General features: G+C 42.0%; 24 non-coding genes across 24 annotated transcripts; all 24 read right to left on the reverse strand.

Annotated features, from left to right (window-relative positions):
* Nucleotides 1-348: 348 nt before the first annotated feature.
* On the reverse strand, nt 349-430 carry trnas-uga (transfer RNA serine (anticodon UGA)). The gene has a single exon. It is a non-coding gene; the product is annotated as a tRNA-Ser (tRNA).
* A 458-nt stretch (nt 431-888) lies between these two features.
* trnas-uga (transfer RNA serine (anticodon UGA)) lies at nt 889-970 on the reverse strand. The gene has a single exon. It is a non-coding gene; the product is annotated as a tRNA-Ser (tRNA).
* Nucleotides 971-1,428: 458 nt separating this feature from the next.
* trnas-uga (transfer RNA serine (anticodon UGA)) lies at nt 1,429-1,510 on the reverse strand. Its single transcript has one exon. It is a non-coding gene; the product is annotated as a tRNA-Ser (tRNA).
* A 503-nt stretch (nt 1,511-2,013) lies between these two features.
* On the reverse strand, nt 2,014-2,095 carry trnas-uga (transfer RNA serine (anticodon UGA)). Its single transcript has one exon. It is a non-coding gene; the product is annotated as a tRNA-Ser (tRNA).
* Nucleotides 2,096-2,553: 458 nt separating this feature from the next.
* On the reverse strand, nt 2,554-2,635 carry trnas-uga (transfer RNA serine (anticodon UGA)). Its single transcript has one exon. It is a non-coding gene; the product is annotated as a tRNA-Ser (tRNA).
* Nucleotides 2,636-3,093: 458 nt separating this feature from the next.
* On the reverse strand, nt 3,094-3,175 carry trnas-uga (transfer RNA serine (anticodon UGA)). The gene has a single exon. It is a non-coding gene; the product is annotated as a tRNA-Ser (tRNA).
* A 458-nt stretch (nt 3,176-3,633) lies between these two features.
* On the reverse strand, nt 3,634-3,715 carry trnas-uga (transfer RNA serine (anticodon UGA)). The gene has a single exon. It is a non-coding gene; the product is annotated as a tRNA-Ser (tRNA).
* Nucleotides 3,716-4,218: 503 nt separating this feature from the next.
* Nucleotides 4,219-4,300, reverse strand: trnas-uga (transfer RNA serine (anticodon UGA)). Its single transcript has one exon. It is a non-coding gene; the product is annotated as a tRNA-Ser (tRNA).
* A 503-nt stretch (nt 4,301-4,803) lies between these two features.
* On the reverse strand, nt 4,804-4,885 carry trnas-aga (transfer RNA serine (anticodon AGA)). The gene has a single exon. It is a non-coding gene; the product is annotated as a tRNA-Ser (tRNA).
* A 458-nt stretch (nt 4,886-5,343) lies between these two features.
* trnas-aga (transfer RNA serine (anticodon AGA)) lies at nt 5,344-5,425 on the reverse strand. Its single transcript has one exon. It is a non-coding gene; the product is annotated as a tRNA-Ser (tRNA).
* A 458-nt stretch (nt 5,426-5,883) lies between these two features.
* On the reverse strand, nt 5,884-5,965 carry trnas-uga (transfer RNA serine (anticodon UGA)). Its single transcript has one exon. It is a non-coding gene; the product is annotated as a tRNA-Ser (tRNA).
* Nucleotides 5,966-6,468: 503 nt separating this feature from the next.
* Nucleotides 6,469-6,550, reverse strand: trnas-uga (transfer RNA serine (anticodon UGA)). The gene has a single exon. It is a non-coding gene; the product is annotated as a tRNA-Ser (tRNA).
* Nucleotides 6,551-7,053: 503 nt separating this feature from the next.
* Nucleotides 7,054-7,135, reverse strand: trnas-aga (transfer RNA serine (anticodon AGA)). The gene has a single exon. It is a non-coding gene; the product is annotated as a tRNA-Ser (tRNA).
* Nucleotides 7,136-7,954: 819 nt separating this feature from the next.
* On the reverse strand, nt 7,955-8,036 carry trnas-aga (transfer RNA serine (anticodon AGA)). Its single transcript has one exon. It is a non-coding gene; the product is annotated as a tRNA-Ser (tRNA).
* A 503-nt stretch (nt 8,037-8,539) lies between these two features.
* trnas-aga (transfer RNA serine (anticodon AGA)) lies at nt 8,540-8,621 on the reverse strand. Its single transcript has one exon. It is a non-coding gene; the product is annotated as a tRNA-Ser (tRNA).
* A 4,177-nt stretch (nt 8,622-12,798) lies between these two features.
* Nucleotides 12,799-12,880, reverse strand: trnas-aga (transfer RNA serine (anticodon AGA)). Its single transcript has one exon. It is a non-coding gene; the product is annotated as a tRNA-Ser (tRNA).
* A 503-nt stretch (nt 12,881-13,383) lies between these two features.
* trnas-uga (transfer RNA serine (anticodon UGA)) lies at nt 13,384-13,465 on the reverse strand. The gene has a single exon. It is a non-coding gene; the product is annotated as a tRNA-Ser (tRNA).
* Nucleotides 13,466-13,923: 458 nt separating this feature from the next.
* On the reverse strand, nt 13,924-14,005 carry trnas-aga (transfer RNA serine (anticodon AGA)). The gene has a single exon. It is a non-coding gene; the product is annotated as a tRNA-Ser (tRNA).
* A 503-nt stretch (nt 14,006-14,508) lies between these two features.
* On the reverse strand, nt 14,509-14,590 carry trnas-uga (transfer RNA serine (anticodon UGA)). Its single transcript has one exon. It is a non-coding gene; the product is annotated as a tRNA-Ser (tRNA).
* A 458-nt stretch (nt 14,591-15,048) lies between these two features.
* On the reverse strand, nt 15,049-15,130 carry trnas-uga (transfer RNA serine (anticodon UGA)). The gene has a single exon. It is a non-coding gene; the product is annotated as a tRNA-Ser (tRNA).
* Nucleotides 15,131-15,588: 458 nt separating this feature from the next.
* Nucleotides 15,589-15,670, reverse strand: trnas-uga (transfer RNA serine (anticodon UGA)). The gene has a single exon. It is a non-coding gene; the product is annotated as a tRNA-Ser (tRNA).
* Nucleotides 15,671-16,173: 503 nt separating this feature from the next.
* On the reverse strand, nt 16,174-16,255 carry trnas-uga (transfer RNA serine (anticodon UGA)). The gene has a single exon. It is a non-coding gene; the product is annotated as a tRNA-Ser (tRNA).
* Nucleotides 16,256-16,713: 458 nt separating this feature from the next.
* On the reverse strand, nt 16,714-16,795 carry trnas-aga (transfer RNA serine (anticodon AGA)). Its single transcript has one exon. It is a non-coding gene; the product is annotated as a tRNA-Ser (tRNA).
* A 503-nt stretch (nt 16,796-17,298) lies between these two features.
* On the reverse strand, nt 17,299-17,380 carry trnas-uga (transfer RNA serine (anticodon UGA)). Its single transcript has one exon. It is a non-coding gene; the product is annotated as a tRNA-Ser (tRNA).
* Nucleotides 17,381-17,813: the final 433 nt, after the last annotated feature.

Below are 17,813 nucleotides of genomic sequence, written 5' to 3' on the forward strand. Positions count from 1 at the left end.
TGACAACTTTCTGGCCATTTGGTAGACCAATAGATGGTGTACAAGAGAATGACTGGAAAACAAAAAGAACCAGGGTTTAGCAATGCACAGTTTAGTTCCAGACCTCAACCAAAACGATACACCTTTCAGTGGGCGCCATTGAAACCCCCAAGGCATTTAAGGTAGTTTTACAGACACTAGAGTTTTTGTTAAATGAACAATGACAAGGAACATACTATGTGCATTTGTATTTTCCCAATTATCAAAGGGGCTAAGGAACAGACCAATCGGTATGACGGTTCTCCATTTCTTACCATTCATGGCAACAGGTCAGTTCGGCAAACAGCAACCATGAGTTAAGAGAATCAACGCTGTTGGCAGGACTGGAACCTGCGCGGGGAAACCCCAATGGATTTCAAATCCATCGCCTTAACCTCTCGGCCACAACAACTTGCTGACATATATCAAAAGGTTCAAAGAAAAGCATACGTCAACAGATATTATTATTCTTTCGGTATGACGGTTCTCCATTTCTTATCCATCGCCTTAAACTCTCGGCCATGACAACTTTCTGGCCATTTGGTAGACCAATAGATGGTGTACAAGAGAATGACTGGAAAACAAAAAGAACCAGGGTTTAGCAATGCACAGTTTAGTTCCAGACCTCAACCAAAACGATACACCTTTCAGTGGGCGCCATTGAAACCCCCAAGGCATTTAAGGTAGTTTTACAGACACTAGAGTTTTTGTTAAATGAACAATGACAAGGAACATACTATGTGCATTTGTATTTTCCCAATTATCAAAGGGGCTAAGGAACAGACCAATCGGTATGACGGTTCTCCATTTCTTACCATTCATGGCAACAGGTCAGTTCGGCAAACAGCAACCATGAGTTAAGAGAATCAACGCTGTTGGCAGGACTGGAACCTGCGCGGGGAAACCCCAATGGATTTCAAATCCATCGCCTTAACCTCTCGGCCACAACAACTTGCTGACATAGATCAAAAGGTTCAAAGAAAAGCATACGTCAACAGATATTATTATTCTTTCGGTATGACGGTTCTCCATTTCTTATCCATCGCCTTAAACTCTCGGCCATGACAACTTTCTGGCCTTTTGGTAGACCAATAGATGGTCTATAACAGAATGACTGGAAAACTAAAAGAGCCAAGGTTTAGCAATGCACAGTTTAGTTCCAGACCTCAATCAAAACGATACACCTTTCAGTGGGCGCCATTGAAAGCCTCGAGGCATTTAAGGTAGTTTCACAGACACTAGAGTTTTTGTTAAATGAACAATGACAGAGAACATACTATGTGCATTTGTATTTTCCCAATTATCAAAGGGGCTAAGGAACAGACCAATCGGTATGACGGTTCTCCATTTCTTACCATTCATGGAAACAGGTCAGTTCGGCAAACAGCAACCCTGAGTTAAGAGAATCAACGCTGTTGGCAGGACTGGAACCTGCGCGGGGAAACCCCAATGGATTTCAAATCCATCGCCTTAACCTCTCGGCCACAACAACTTGCTGACATAGATCAAAAGGTTCAAAGAAAAGCATACGTCAACAGATATTATTATTCTTTCGGTATGACGGTTCTCCATTTCTTATCCATCGCCTTAAACTCTCGGCCATGACAACTTTCTGGCCATTTGGTAGACCAATAGATGGTGTACAAGAGAATGACTGGAAAACAAAAAGAACCAGGGTTTAGCAAAGCACAGTTTAGTTCCAGACCTCAACCAAAACGATACACCTTTCAGTGGGCGCCATTGAAACCCCCAAGGCATTTAAGGTAGTTTTACAGACACTAGAGTTTTTGTTAAATGAACAATGACAAGGAACACACTATGTGCATTTGTATTTTCCCAATTATCAAAGGGGCTAAGGAACAGACCAATTGTGTAATATCCTCGGAGTCGAGAAAGGAGCATGTGTTCTGCTTTCGGTATGACGGTTCTCCATTACTTACCATTTAAGGAAACAGGTCAGTTCGGCAAACAGCAACCCTTAGTTAAGAGAATCAACGTTGTTGGCAGGACTCGAACCTACGCGGGGAAACCCCAATGGATTTCAAATCCATCGCCTTAACCTCTCGGCCACAACAACTTGCTGACATATATCAAAAGGTTCAAAGAAAAGCATACGTCAACAGATATTATTATTCTTTCGGTATGACGGTTCTCCATTTCTTATCCATCGCCTTAAACTCTCGGCCATGACAACTTTCTGGCCATTTGGTAGACCAATAGATGGTGTACAAGAGAATGACTGGAAAACAAAAAGAACCAGGGTTTAGCAATGCACAGTTTAGTTCCAGACCTCAACCAAAACGATACACCTTTCAGTGGGCGCCATTGAAACCCCCAAGGCATTTAAGGTAGTTTTACAGACACTAGAGTTTTTGTTAAATGAACAATGACAAGGAACATACTATGTGCATTTGTATTTTCCCAATTATCAAAGGGGCTAAGGAACAGACCAATCGGTATGACGGTTCTCCATTTCTTACCATTCATGGCAACAGGTCAGTTCGGCAAACAGCAACCATGAGTTAAGAGAATCAACGCTGTTGGCAGGACTGGAACCTGCGCGGGGAAACCCCAATGGATTTCAAATCCATCGCCTTAACCTCTCGGCCACAACAACTTGCTGACATATATCAAAAGGTTCAAAGAAAAGCATACGTCAACAGATATTATTATTCTTTCGGTATGACGGTTCTCCATTTCTTATCCATCGCCTTAAACTCTCGGCCATGACAACTTTCTGGCCATTTGGTAGACCAATAGATGGTGTACAAGAGAATGACTGGAAAACAAAAAGAACCAGGGTTTAGCAATGCACAGTTTAGTTCCAGACCTCAACCAAAACGATACACCTTTCAGTGGGCGCCATTGAAACCCCCAAGGCATTTAAGGTAGTTTTACAGACACTAGAGTTTTTGTTAAATGAACAATGACAAGGAACATACTATGTGCATTTGTATTTTCCCAATTATCAAAGGGGCTAAGGAACAGACCAATCGGTATGACGGTTCTCCATTTCTTACCATTCATGGCAACAGGTCAGTTCGGCAAACAGCAACCATGAGTTAAGAGAATCAACGCTGTTGGCAGGACTGGAACCTGCGCGGGGAAACCCCAATGGATTTCAAATCCATCGCCTTAACCTCTCGGCCACAACAACTTGCTGACATAGATCAAAAGGTTCAAAGAAAAGCATACGTCAACAGATATTATTATTCTTTCGGTATGACGGTTCTCCATTTCTTATCCATCGCCTTAAACTCTCGGCCATGACAACTTTCTGGCCTTTTGGTAGACCAATAGATGGTCTATAACAGAATGACTGGAAAACTAAAAGAGCCAAGGTTTAGCAATGCACAGTTTAGTTCCAGACCTCAATCAAAACGATACACCTTTCAGTGGGCGCCATTGAAAGCCTCGAGGCATTTAAGGTAGTTTCACAGACACTAGAGTTTTTGTTAAATGAACAATGACAGAGAACATACTATGTGCATTTGTATTTTCCCAATTATCAAAGGGGCTAAGGAACAGACCAATCGGTATGACGGTTCTCCATTTCTTACCATTCATGGAAACAGGTCAGTTCGGCAAACAGCAACCCTGAGTTAAGAGAATCAACGCTGTTGGCAGGACTGGAACCTGCGCGGGGAAACCCCAATGGATTTCAAATCCATCGCCTTAACCTCTCGGCCACAACAACTTGCTGACATAGATCAAAAGGTTCAAAGAAAAGCATACGTCAACAGATATTATTATTCTTTCGGTATGACGGTTCTCCATTTCTTATCCATCGCCTTAAACTCTCGGCCATGACAACTTTCTGGCCATTTGGTAGACCAATAGATGGTGTACAAGAGAATGACTGGAAAACAAAAAGAACCAGGGTTTAGCAAAGCACAGTTTAGTTCCAGACCTCAACCAAAACGATACACCTTTCAGTGGGCGCCATTGAAACCCCCAAGGCATTTAAGGTAGTTTTACAGACACTAGAGTTTTTGTTAAATGAACAATGACAAGGAACACACTATGTGCATTTGTATTTTCCCAATTATCAAAGGGGCTAAGGAACAGACCAATTGTGTAATATCCTCGGAGTCGAGAAAGGAGCATGTGTTCTGCTTTCGGTATGACGGTTCTCCATTACTTACCATTTAAGGAAACAGGTCAGTTCGGCAAACAGCAACCCTTAGTTAAGAGAATCAATGTTGTTGGCAGGACTCGAACCTACGCGGGGAAACCCCAATGGATTTCAAATCCATCGCCTTAACCTCTCGGCCACAACAACTTGCTGACATATATCAAAAGGTTCAAAGAAAAGCATACGTCAACAGATATTATTATTCTTTCGGTATGACGGTTCTCCATTTCTTATCCATCGCCTTAAACTCTCGGCCATGACAACTTTCTGGCCATTTGGTAGACCAATAGATGGTGTACAAGAGAATGACTGGAAAACAAAAAGAACCAGGGTTTAGCAATGCACAGTTTAGTTCCAGACCTCAACCAAAACGATACACCTTTCAGTGGGCGCCATTGAAACCCCCAAGGCATTAAAGGTAGTTTTACAGACACTAGAGTTTTTGTTAAATGAACAATGACAAGGAACATACTATGTGCATTTGTATTTTCCCAATTATCAAAGGGGCTAAGGAACAGACCAATTGTGTAATATCCTCGGAGTCGAGAAAGGAGCATGTGTTCTGCTTTCGGTATGACGGTTCTCCATTACTTACCATTTAAGGAAACAGGTCAGTTCGGCAAACAGCAACCCTTAGTTAAGAGAATCAACGTTGTTGGCAGGACTCGAACCTACGCGGGGAAACCCCAATGGATTTCTAATCCATCGCCTTAACCTCTCGGCCACAACAACTTGCTGACATATATCAAAAGGTTCAAAGAAAAGCATACGTCAACAGATATTATTATTCTTTCGGTATGACGGTTCTCCATTTCTTATCCATCGCCTTAAACTCTCGGCCATGACAACTTTCTGGCCATTTGGTAGACCAATAGATGGTGTACAAGAGAATGACTGGAAAACAAAAAGAACCAGGGTTTAGCAAAGCACAGTTTAGTTCCAGACCTCAACCAAAACGATACACCTTTCAGTGGGCGCCATTGAAACCCCCAAGGCATTTAAGGTAGTTTTACAGACACTAGAGTTTTTGTTAAATGAACAATGACAAGGAACATACTATGTGCATTTGTATTTTCCCAATTATCAAAGGGGCTAAGGAACAGACCAATCGGTATGACGGTTCTCCATTTCTTACCATTCATGGCAACAGGTCAGTTCGGCAAACAGCAACCCTGAGTTAAGAGAATCAACGTTGTTGGCAGGACTGGAACCTGCGCGGGGAAACCCCAATGGATTTCTAATCCATCGCCTTAACCTCTCGGCCACAAAAACTTGCTGACATATATCAAAAGGTTCAAAGAAAAGCATACGTCAACAGATATTATTATTCTTTCGGTATGACGGTTCTCCATTTCTTATCCATCGCCTTAAACTCTCGGCCATGACAACTTTCTGGCCTTTTGGTAGACCAATAGATGGTCTATAACAGAATGACTGGAAAACTAAAAGAGCCAAGGTTTAGCAATGCACAGTTTAGTTCCAGACCTCAATCAAAACGATACACCTTTCAGTGGGCGCCATTGAAAGCCTCAAGGCATTTAAGGTAGTTTCACAGACACTAGAGTTTTTGTTAAATGAACAATGACAGAGAACATACTATGTGCATTTGTATTTTCCCAATTATCAAAGGGGCTAAGGAACAGACCAATCGGTATGACGGTTCTCCATTTCTTACCATTCATGGCAACAGGTCAGTTCGGCAAACAGCAACCCTGAGTTAAGAGAATCAACGCTGTTGGCAGGACTGGAACCTGCACGGGGAAACCCCAATGGATTTCAAATCCATCGCCTTAACCTCTCGGCCACAACAACTTGCTGACATAGATCAAAAGGTTCAAAGAAAAGCATACGTCAACAGATATTATTATTCTTTCGGTATGACGGTTCTCCATTTCTTATCCATCGCCTTAAACTCTCGGCCATGACAACTTTCTGGCCATTTGGTAGACCAATAGATGGTGTACAAGAGAATGACTGGAAAACAAAAAGAACCAGGGTTTAGCAAAGCACAGTTTAGTTCCAGACCTCAACCAAAACGATACACCTTTCAGTGGGCGCCATTGAAACCCCCAAGGCATTTAAGGTAGTTTTACAGACACTAGAGTTTTTGTTAAATGAACAATGACAAGGAACACACTATGTGCATTTGTATTTTTCCAATTATCAAAGGGGCTAAGGAACAGACCAATTGTGTAATATCCTTGGAGTCGAGAAAGGAGCATGTGTTCTGCTTTCGGTATGACGGTTCTCCATTACTTACCATTTAAGGAAACAGGTCAGTTCGGCAAACAGCAACCCTTAGTTAAGAGAATCAACGTTGTTGGCAGGACTCGAACCTACGCGGGGAAACCCCAATGGATTTCAAATCCATCGCCTTAACGTCTCGGCCACAACAACTTGCTGACATATATCAAAAGGTTCAAAGAAAAGCATACGTCAACAGATATTATTATTCTTTCGGTATGACGGTTCTCCATTTCTTATCCATCGCCTTAAACTCTCGGCCATGACAACTTTCTGGCCATTTGGTAGACCAATAGATGGTGTACAAGAGAATGACTGGAAAACAAAAAGAACCAGGGTTTAGCAATGCACAGTTTAGTTCCAGACCTCAACCAAAACGATACACCTTTCAGTGGGCGCCATTGAAACCCCCAAGGCATTTAAGGTAGTTTTACAGACACTAGAGTTTTTGTTAAATGAACAATGACAAGGAACATACTATGTGCATTTGTATTTTCCCAATTATCAAAGGGGCTAAGGAACAGACCAATTGTGTAATATCCTCGGAGTCGAGAAAGGAGCATGTGTTCTGCTTTCGGTATGACGGTTCTCCATTTCTTACCATTCATGGCAACAGGTCAGTTCGGCAAACAGCAACCCTGAGTTAAGAGAATCAACGTTGTTGGCAGGACTGGAACCTGCGCGGGGAAACCCCAATGGATTTCTAATCCATCGCCTTAACCTCTCGGCCACAAAAACTTGCTGACATATATCAAAAGGTTCAAAGAAAAGCATACGTCAACAGATATTATTATTCTTTCGGTATGACGGTTCTCCATTTCTTATCCATCGCCTTAAACTCTCGGCCATGACAACTTTCTGGCCATTTGGTAGACCAATAGATGGTGTACAAGAGAATGACTGGAAAACAAAAAGAACCAGGGTTTAGCAATGCACAGTTTAGTTCCAGACCTCAACCAAAACGATACACCTTTCAGTGGGCGCCATTGAAACCCCCAAGGCATTTAAGGTAGTTTTACAGACACTAGAGTTTTTGTTAAATGAACAATGATAAGGAACATACTATGTGCATTTGTATTTTCCCAATTATCAAAGGGGCTAAGGAACAGACCAATTGTGTAATATCCTCGGAGTCGAGAAAGGAGCATGTGTTCTGCTTTCGGTATGACGGTTCTCCATTTCTTATCCATCGCCTTAAACTCTCGGCCATGACAACTTTCTGGCCATTTGGTAGACCAATAGATGGTGTATAACAGAATGACTGAAAAACAAAAAGAACCAGGGTTTAGCAAAGCACAGTTTAGTTCCAGACCTCAACCAAAACGATACACCTTTCAGTGGGCGCCATTGAAACCCCCAAGGCATTTAAGGTAGTTTTACAGACACTAGAGTTTTTGTTAAATGAACAATGACAAGGAACATACTATGTGCATTTGTATTTTCCCAATTATCAAAGGGGCTAAGGAACAGACCAATCGGTATGACGGTTCTCCATTTCTTACCATTCATGGCAACAGGTCAGTTCGGCAAACAGCAACCCTGAGTTAAGAGAATCAACGTTGTTGGCAGGACTGGAACCTGCGCGGGGAAACCCCAATGGATTTCTAATCCATCGCCTTAACCTCTCGGCCACAAAAACTTGCTGACATATATCAAAAGGTTCAAAGAAAAGCATACGTCAACAGATATTATTATTCTTTCGGTATGACGGTTCTCCATTTCTTATCCATCGCCTTAAACTCTCGGCCATGACAACTTTCTGGCCATTTGGTAGACCAATAGATGGTGTACAAGAGAATGACTGGAAAACAAAAAGAACCAGGGTTTAGCAATGCACAGTTTAGTTCCAGACCTCAACCAAAACGATACACCTTTCAGTGGGCGCCATTGAAACCCCCAAGGCATTTAAGGTAGTTTTACAGACACTAGAGTTTTTGTTAAATGAACAATGACAAGGAACATACTATGTGCATTTGTATTTTCCCAATTATCAAAGGGGCTAAGGAACAGACCAATTGTGTAATATCCTCGGAGTCGAGAAAGGAGCACGTGTTCTGCTTTCGGTATGACGGTTCTCCATTTCTTACCATTCATGGCAACAGGTCAGTTCGGCAAACAGCAACCCTTAGTTAAGAGAATCAACGTTGTTGGCAGGACTCGAACCTACGCGGGGAAACCCCAATGGATTTCTAATCCATCGCCTTAACCTCTCGGCCACAACAACTTGCTGACATAGATCAAAAGGTTCAAAGAAAAGCATACGTCAACAGATATTTTTATTCTTTCGGTATAACGGTTCTCCATTTCTTATCCATCGCCTTAATCTCTCGGCCACGACAACTTTCTGGCCTTTTGGTAGACCAATAGATGGTCTATAACAGAATGACTGGAAAACTAAAAGAACCAAGGTTTAGCAATGCACAGTTTAGTTCCAGACCTCAACCAAAACGATACACCTTTCAGTGGGCGCCATTGAAAGCCCCAAGGCATTTAAGGTAGTTTTACAGACACTAGAGTTTTTGTTAAATGAACAATGACAAGGAACATACTATGTGCATTTGTATTTTCCCAATTATCAAAGGGGCTAAGGAACAGACCAATTGTGTAATATCCTCGGAGTCGAGAAAGGAGCATGTGTTCTGCTTTCGGTATGACGGTTCTCCATTACTTACCATTTAAGGAAACAGGTCAGTTCGGCAAACAGCAACCCTTAGTTAAGAGAATCAACGTTGTTGGCAGGACTCGAACCTACGCGGGGAAACCCCAATGGATTTCTAATCCATCGCCTTAACCTCTCGGCCAAAAATGGGGCAAAAGGGACTGCCCGAAAGGGGGGAAAAGGAAAAAAAGAGGAAGGAGGGGGGGGGGAAGAGAGAAAAAGAAAAGGAGAAAAAAAGGAGGAAAAGGTACACTATATCCACTTTTCTCTATTCTCTTATCTTCTCAACATTGTTTACACACACCTCTGCACTTATTGCAAGGTTTATCATCCGTTTAATTTTCATGTTTCTTGTGGGATTCGAACCTGTATTGTGGCAACACCCCAACATACCACAGTGCTTTGGACGTTACTAAAGCCTACTGTAGGGGGCAGCACACAAAATGTGTATAAATGTAAATAAGTCTCCCATCATTTTTCCCCTCTTTTTTTGGTACACTCAATTATTTGAGAGACTAGTGTTATAATTGGCTTTGATCTTAGACATTATAAATTCATATTCTGTATTTTCCTAAATGTTCCTAGCTGGTACTTTTCCACTCTGTTCATACTGCACAATCGATGACCTTAAAAGGGTCCAAGACTTTAGAATGACATAAACAACTGGGTCAGACAAAACATCTCTATTAGGGCAGATAGGTCTGGTACATTAGATCCACGCCTAAAACAGCACTCACACATACACACACATTGTTTCTCACATCCAAAGAACACAACAAGGACAGCAGCTGGCCTGATCATGTCACCCAAAACTGGCCAATTATACTCTGACAAGTGTGAAAACAACTTCTGTGAGATAAAGCTGAATATAAATATGACATGTTTCCGGATATCGGGGCTCGGCCTGACGGATTTCCTGCGGGAGCTCTGGCACTCCGAGTCCAGCGCTGCAATATACTTTACTATGTGACCACTGATAAATACTTTTTTAATAAACGATTTCTCCAGCTTGTTCTTGGGCTTCCAATGAAAAAATCGGGCTAACACTAGCTATCTATCTGTATCACTATTTGTGCAACACAAGTGAATGAAACAAATTCCAAATTGAGCAAAGAAAGTATTTTTAAAAAATCTTTGGTTGAGACAAAGAGTGTTGGGTTTTATTAATAAATGTAAAATAATTCTCCAAGTAATTCTGGCTTCACTTTTGACAATTGCATTAAATGGATGTCACTCACACTCACTGTCGTCCTGTTTTGCAAATGGAAATTAAATAAAAATGTGAAGGCTGTTCTTGGTTCAAGTAAAATTATCAAACTTTATTAACATTGTAACAATAATCACACAGTAACAGACGAGCAATCATCTGCGAACAGACAGACAGACAGACAGACACTTAATGTAAACTTAACGCCGCAGTTAAAACGCCGCATGAAATGGAAGCTGTCCAAGCGCACTGCAGACCTCCATGGGTGGAAGAGTTTGACCACTGAAGACACACCTGTGAAAAACAAAGTCAGCCGCTGCCCAATTGCCAGTACCCCTCCTCCCACAAGTGGAGTGGTAACAGTGTGTGTGTGTGTGTGGCACACAGTTTTTCAAACGTATATTTGATGAAGAATTTTATCATTTTTACCCACCTGACTGGCTGCAGCAGTCCCGGTCAACATAGATGACCTCAGGTTCAGCTTGGCCCGCATTCTTGTATCGAGTGACGATGCCATGGCACAACTCTTCCAACCCTGCACCTTCACCCGTCGTCAGAACAGAGTTCAGAACCTGGCCAAACTCGTTGCCGATGTTTGTCATCCATGCAGCACTGTCCCCAATAGCGCCAGCCAGCTTCTTGGTAATCTGTAAAACAAACACTACTTTCAAACTGTTTGTTGCAATTATACACATGTGCGTGTGTCAAACTGACATTCACGCACTTGCACCTGTTATCATATTCCTCTTTTTTTTGGGGGGGGGGGGCAATAAATATAGCTTTCCCAGTGATAACTACTAATACAACCGATTCTCCGCAACAACCAAAAGATTCATCGCACACAAGGCCTTGAAATTGATTTTGGTCAAGACAGACACATTTGATGACAATGTGGGGGAGGAGGTTTCAGAATATGAAGATCAAATTCAGAGTCTGACAGTGACTTTTAGAAGAGGATGACATTAATCATCAGCTATCTCCTAAATGAGAATGAACCACAGCTAGACAGCAGCAGGCCCCAGGACCAAGTGGTCAGCAGCCGAGCTGAGATTGAGATCTTACTTATGTTTTGTAAATGTTCAAAGTTCTAAAAAAGTTGTAAATGAATAATACATGATAGTTATACCAAAAAACCTTGTTGTTTATATTGCTTGAAATTGGGATGAAGTAAACATCTGTAGAGTATTTTAACATAAAATTGTTTGATTGTGTTGAATTAAAAACCCCAAAAATGCAGCGGGTCCACCAGACCAACAAACATTGCTTGAGTAACAAAAATATGACCAGAAAACAAGGGTTAATACATCTGGACACATCTGTCTGCTCTGCTCAAACACATAACCAGGCTCCGTTACCAGAGTGGAGAAAACGCCACAGATAGCCGATTAATTACTATTGCACTGACGGACAATAAATGCAAAAAAAGATAGTTCAAATCTTAAGGCTTTCCCCGAGGAATCGGCAGAGTTTATAAGGCAAATAAACAAAAAAATCAGTTACTATTTGTCTTCTGATTCTGTCATATCACTAACATCCCCACCGTCGCCACACAATGCTGGTATGAACAGCGACGCTATTACAGGCAGAACTTCCATTGGCAAAATGGCTACGTTACAAGGAAGTTGAAATACAACTTGGATAAAGTGCCGAGAGGACGGAAGATTAAATTGCATATTGTTTGTCCCACGGTTTAACATTCGGCTTATACATGGCGTTACTTTTATGAGTATTAATCAAGTTTACAAACCTTGTTCCCGTGCTTGTCACAAGTGTATGCGAAGAAAAATATGGCCGACACTCAAAAGCGTTAACCGCGCCCCCTCCGACGTCACGTCACGTGTCCCTTTTGCCCCATTTTTGGCTGTGTTCGGACCTGTGTTCGGACCTTGTTCGGACCTTGTTCGGACCTCGTTAGGAAGTCTTTGATGTCGTTAGGAAAGTGTTCGGACCTTGTTCGGACCTGACAGAATGTGTTCGGAAGTGTTAGGACCTCTGAGGCAGTCCAAAAACCGGCGGGTACGGCCACAACAACTTGCTGACATATATCAAAAGGTTCAAAGAAAAGCATACGTCAACAGATATTATTATTCTTTCGGTATGACGGTTCTCCATTTCTTATCCATCGCCTTAAACTCTCGGCCATGACAACTTTCTGGCCATTTGGTAGACCAATAGATGGTGTACAACAGAATGACTGAAAAACAAAAAGAACCAGGGTTTAGCAATGCACAGTTTAGTTCCAGACCTCAACCAAAACGATACACCTTTCAGCGGGCGCCATTGAAACCCCCAAGGCATTTAAGGTAGTTTTACAGACACTAGAGTTTTTGTTAAATGAACAATGACAAGGAACATACTATGTGCATTTGTATTTTCCCAATTATCAAAGGGGCTAAGGAACAGACCAATTGTGTAATATCCTCGGAGTCGAGAAAGGAGCACGTGTTCTGCTTTCGGTATGACGGTTCTCCATTTCTTACCATTCATGGCAACAGGTCAGTTCGGCAAACAGCAACCCTTAGTTAAGAGAATCAACGTTGTTGGTAGGACTCGAACCTACGCGGGGAAACCCCAATGGATTTCTAATCCATCGCCTTAACCTCTCGGCCACAACAACTTGCTGACATAGATCAAAAGGTTCAAAGAAAAGCATACGTCAACAGATATTTTTATTCTTTCGGTATAACCGTTCTCCATTTCTTATCCATCGCCTTAATCTCTCGGCCACGACAACTTTCTGGCCTTTTGGTAGACCAATAGATGGTCTATAACAGAATGACTAGAAAACTAAAAGAACCAAGGTTTAGCAATGCACAGTTTAGTTCCAGACCTCAACCAAAACGATACACCTTTCAGTGGGCGCCATTGAAACCCCCAAGGCATTTAAGGTAGTTTTACAGACACTAGAGTTTTTGTTAAATGAACAATGACAAGGAACATACTATGTGCATTTGTATTTTCCCAATTATCAAAGGGGCTAAGGAACAGACCAATTGTGTAATATCCTCGGAGTCGAGAAAGGAGCATGTGTTCTGCTTTCGGTATGACGGTTCTCCATTACTTACCATTTAAGGAAACAGGTCAGTTCGGCAAACAGCAACCCTTAGTTAAGAGAATCAACGTTGTTGGCAGGACTCTAACCTACGCGGGGAAACCCCAATGGATTTCAAATCCATCGCCTTAACCTCTCGGCCACAACAACTTGCTGACATATATCAAAAGGTTCAAAGAAAAGCATACGTCAACAGATATTATTATTCTTTTGGTATGACGGTTCTCCATTTCTTATCCATCGCCTTAAACTCTCGGCCATGACAACTTTCTGGCCATTTGGTAGACCAATAGATGGTGTACAAGAGAATGACTGGAAAACAAAAAGAACCAGGGTTTAGCAAAGCACAGTTTAGTTCCAGACCTCAACCAAAACGATACACCTTTCAGTGGGCGCCATTGAAACCCCCAAGGCATTTAAGGTAGTTTTACAGACACTAGAGTTTTTGTTAAATGAACAATGACAAGGAACATACTATGTGCATTTGTATTTTCCCAATTATCAAAGGGGCTAAGGAACAGACCAATCGGTATGACGGTTCTCCATTTCTTACCATTCATGGCAACAGGTCAGTTCGGCAAACAGCAACCCTGAGTTAAGAGAATCAACGTTGTTGGCAGGACTGGAACCTGCGCGGGGAAACCCCAATGGATTTCTAATCCATCGCCTTAACCTCTCGGCCACAAAAACTTGCTGACATATATCAAAAGGTTCAAAGAAAAGCATACGTCAACAGATATTATTATTCTTTCGGTATGACGGTTCTCCATTTCTTATCCATCGCCTTAAACTCTCGGCCATGACAACTTTCTGGCCATTTGGTAGACCAATAGATGGTGTACAACAGAATGACTGAAAAACAAAAAGAACCAGGGTTTAGCAAAGCACAGTTTAGTTCCAGACCTCAACCAAAACGATACACCTTTCAGTGGGCGCCATTGAAACCCCCAAGGCATTTAAGGTAGTTTTACAGACACTAGAGTTTTTGTTAAATGAACAATGACAAGGAACATACTATGTGCATTTGTATTTTCCCAATTATCAAAGGGGCTAAGGAACAGACCAATTGTGTAATATCCTCGGAGTCGAGAAAGGAGCATGTGTTCTGCTTTCGGTATGACGGTTCTCCATTACTTACCATTTAAGGAAACAGGTCAGTTCGGCAAACAGCAACCCTTAGTTAAGAGAATCAACGTTGTTGGCAGGACTCGAACCTACGCGGGGAAACCCCAATGGATTTCAAATCCATCGCCTTAACCTCTCGGCCACAACAACTTGCTGACATATATCAAAAGGTTCAAAGAAAAGCATACGTCAACAGATATTATTATTCTTTCGGTATGACGGTTCTCCATTTCTTATCCATCGCCTTAAACTCTCGGCCATGACAACTTTCTGGCCATTTGGTAGACCAATAGATGGTGTACAAGAGAATGACTGGAAAACAAAAAGAACCAGGGTTTAGCAATGCACAGTTTAGTTCCAGACCTCAACCAAAACGATACACCTTTCAGTGGGCGCCATTGAAACCCCCAAGGCATTTAAGGTAGTTTTACAGACACTAGAGTTTTTGTTAAATGAACAATGACAAGGAACATACTATGTGCATTTGTATTTTCCCAATTATCAAAGGGGCTAAGGAACAGACCAATCGGTATGACGGTTCTCCATTTCTTACCATTCATGGCAACAGGTCAGTTCGGCAAACAGCAACCATGAGTTAAGAGAATCAACGCTGTTGGCAGGACTGGAACCTGCGCGGGGAAACCCCAATGGATTTCAAATCCATCGCCTTAACCTCTCGGCCACAACAACTTGCTGACATATATCAAAAGGTTCAAAGAAAAGCATACGTCAACAGATATTATTATTCTTTCGGTATGACGGTTCTCCATTTCTTATCCATCGCCTTAAACTCTCGGCCATGACAACTTTCTGGCCATTTGGTAGACCAATAGATGGTGTACAAGAGAATGACTGGAAAACAAAAAGAACCAGGGTTTAGCAATGCACAGTTTAGTTCCAGACCTCAACCAAAACGATACACCTTTCAGTGGGCGCCATTGAAACCCCCAAGGCATTTAAGGTAGTTTTACAGACACTAGAGTTTTTGTTAAATGAACAATGACAAGGAACATACTATGTGCATTTGTATTTTCCCAATTATCAAAGGGGCTAAGGAACAGACCAATCGGTATGACGGTTCTCCATTTCTTACCATTCATGGCAACAGGTCAGTTCGGCAAACAGCAACCATGAGTTAAGAGAATCAACGCTGTTGGCAGGACTGGAACCTGCGCGGGGAAACCCCAATGGACTTCAAATCCATCGCCTTAACCTCTCGGCCACAACAACTTGCTGACATAGATCAAAAGGTTCAAAGAAAAGCATACGTCAACAGATATTATTATTCTTTCGGTATGACGGTTCTCCATTTCTTATCCATCGCCTTAAACTCTCGGCCATGACAACTTTCTGGCCTTTTGGTAGACCAATAGATGGTCTATAACAGAATGACTGGAAAACTAAAAGAGCCAAGGTTTAGCAATGCACAGTTTAGTTCCAGACCTCAATCAAAACGATACACCTTTCAGTGGGCGCCATTGAAACCCCCAAGGCATTTAAGGTAGTTTTACAGACACTAGAGTTTTTGTTAAATGAACAATGACAAGGAACATACTATGTGCATTTGTATTTTCCCAATTATCAAAGGGGCTAAGGAACAGACCAATTGTGTAATATCCTCGGAGTCGAGAAAGGAGCATGTGTTCTGCTTTCGGTATGACGGTTCTCCATTACTTACCATTTAAGGAAACAGGTCAGTTCGGCAAACAGCAACCCTTAGTTAAGAGAATCAACGTTGTTGGCAGGACTCTAACCTACGCGGGGAAACCCCAATGGATTTCAAATCCATCGCCTTAACCTCTCGGCCACAACAACTTGCTGACATATATCAAAAGGTTCAAAGAAAAGCATACGTCAACAGATATTATTATTCTTTTGGTATGACGGTTCTCCATTTCTTATCCATCGCCTTAAACTCTCGGCCATGACAACTTTCTGGCCATTTGGTAGACCAATAGATGGTGTACAAGAGAATGACTGGAAAACAAAAAGAACCAGGGTTTAGCAAAGCACAGTTTAGTTCCAGACCTCAACCAAAACGATACACCTTTCAGTGGGCGCCATTGAAACCCCCAAGGCATTTAAGGTAGTTTTACAGACACTAGAGTTTTTGTTAAATGAACAATGACAAGGAACATACTATGTGCATTTGTATTTTCCCAATTATCAAAGGGGCTAAGGAACAGACCAATCGGTATGACGGTTCTCCATTTCTTACCATTCATGGCAACAGGTCAGTTCGGCAAACAGCAACCCTGAGTTAAGAGAATCAACGTTGTTGGCAGGACTGGAACCTGCGCGGGGAAACCCCAATGGATTTCTAATCCATCGCCTTAACCTCTCGGCCACAAAAACTTGCTGACATATATCAAAAGGTTCAAAGAAAAGCATACGTCAACAGATATTATTATTCTTTCGGTATGACGGTTCTCCATTTCTTATCCATCGCCTTAAACTCTCGGCCATGACAACTTTCTGGCCATTTGGTAGACCAATAGATGGTGTACAACAGAATGACTGAAAAACAAAAAGAACCAGGGTTTAGCAAAGCACAGTTTAGTTCCAGACCTCAACCAAAACGATACACCTTTCAGTGGGCGCCATTGAAACCCCCAAGGCATTTAAGGTAGTTTTACAGACACTAGAGTTTTTGTTAAATGAACAATGACAAGGAACATACTATGTGCATTTGTATTTTCCCAATTATCAAAGGGGCTAAGGAACAGACCAATTGTGTAATATCCTCGGAGTCGAGAAAGGAGCATGTGTTCTGCTTTCGGTATGACGGTTCTCCATTACTTACCATTTAAGGAAACAGGTCAGTTCGGCAAACAGCAACCCTTAGTTAAGAGAATCAACGTTGTTGGCAGGACTCGAACCTACGCGGGGAAACCCCAATGGATTTCAAATCCATCGCCTTAACCTCTCGGCCACAACAACTTGCTGACATATATCAAAAGGTTCAAAGAAAAGCATACGTCAACAGATATTATTATTCTTTCGGTATGACGGTTCTCCATTTCTTATCCATCGCCTTAAACTCTCGGCCATGACAACTTTCTGGCCATTTGGTAGACCAATAGATGGTGTACAAGAGAATGACTGGAAAACAAAAAGAACCAGGGTTTAGCAATGCACAGTTTAGTTCCAGACCTCAACCAAAACGATACACCTTTCAGTGGGCGCCATTGAAACCCCCAAGGCATTTAAGGTAGTTTTACAGACACTAGAGTTTTTGTTAAATGAACAATGACAAGGAACATACTATGTGCATTTGTATTTTCCCAATTATCAAAGGGGCTAAGGAACAGACCAATCGGTATGACGGTTCTCCATTTCTTACCATTCATGGCAACAGGTCAGTTCGGCAAAC

This window comes from Leuresthes tenuis, unplaced genomic scaffold, assembly GCF_036924035.1.
Source record: "Leuresthes tenuis unplaced genomic scaffold, fLeuTen1.0.hap1 SCAF_9, whole genome shotgun sequence".
Classification (NCBI taxonomy): domain Eukaryota; kingdom Metazoa; phylum Chordata; class Actinopteri; order Atheriniformes; family Atherinopsidae; genus Leuresthes; species Leuresthes tenuis.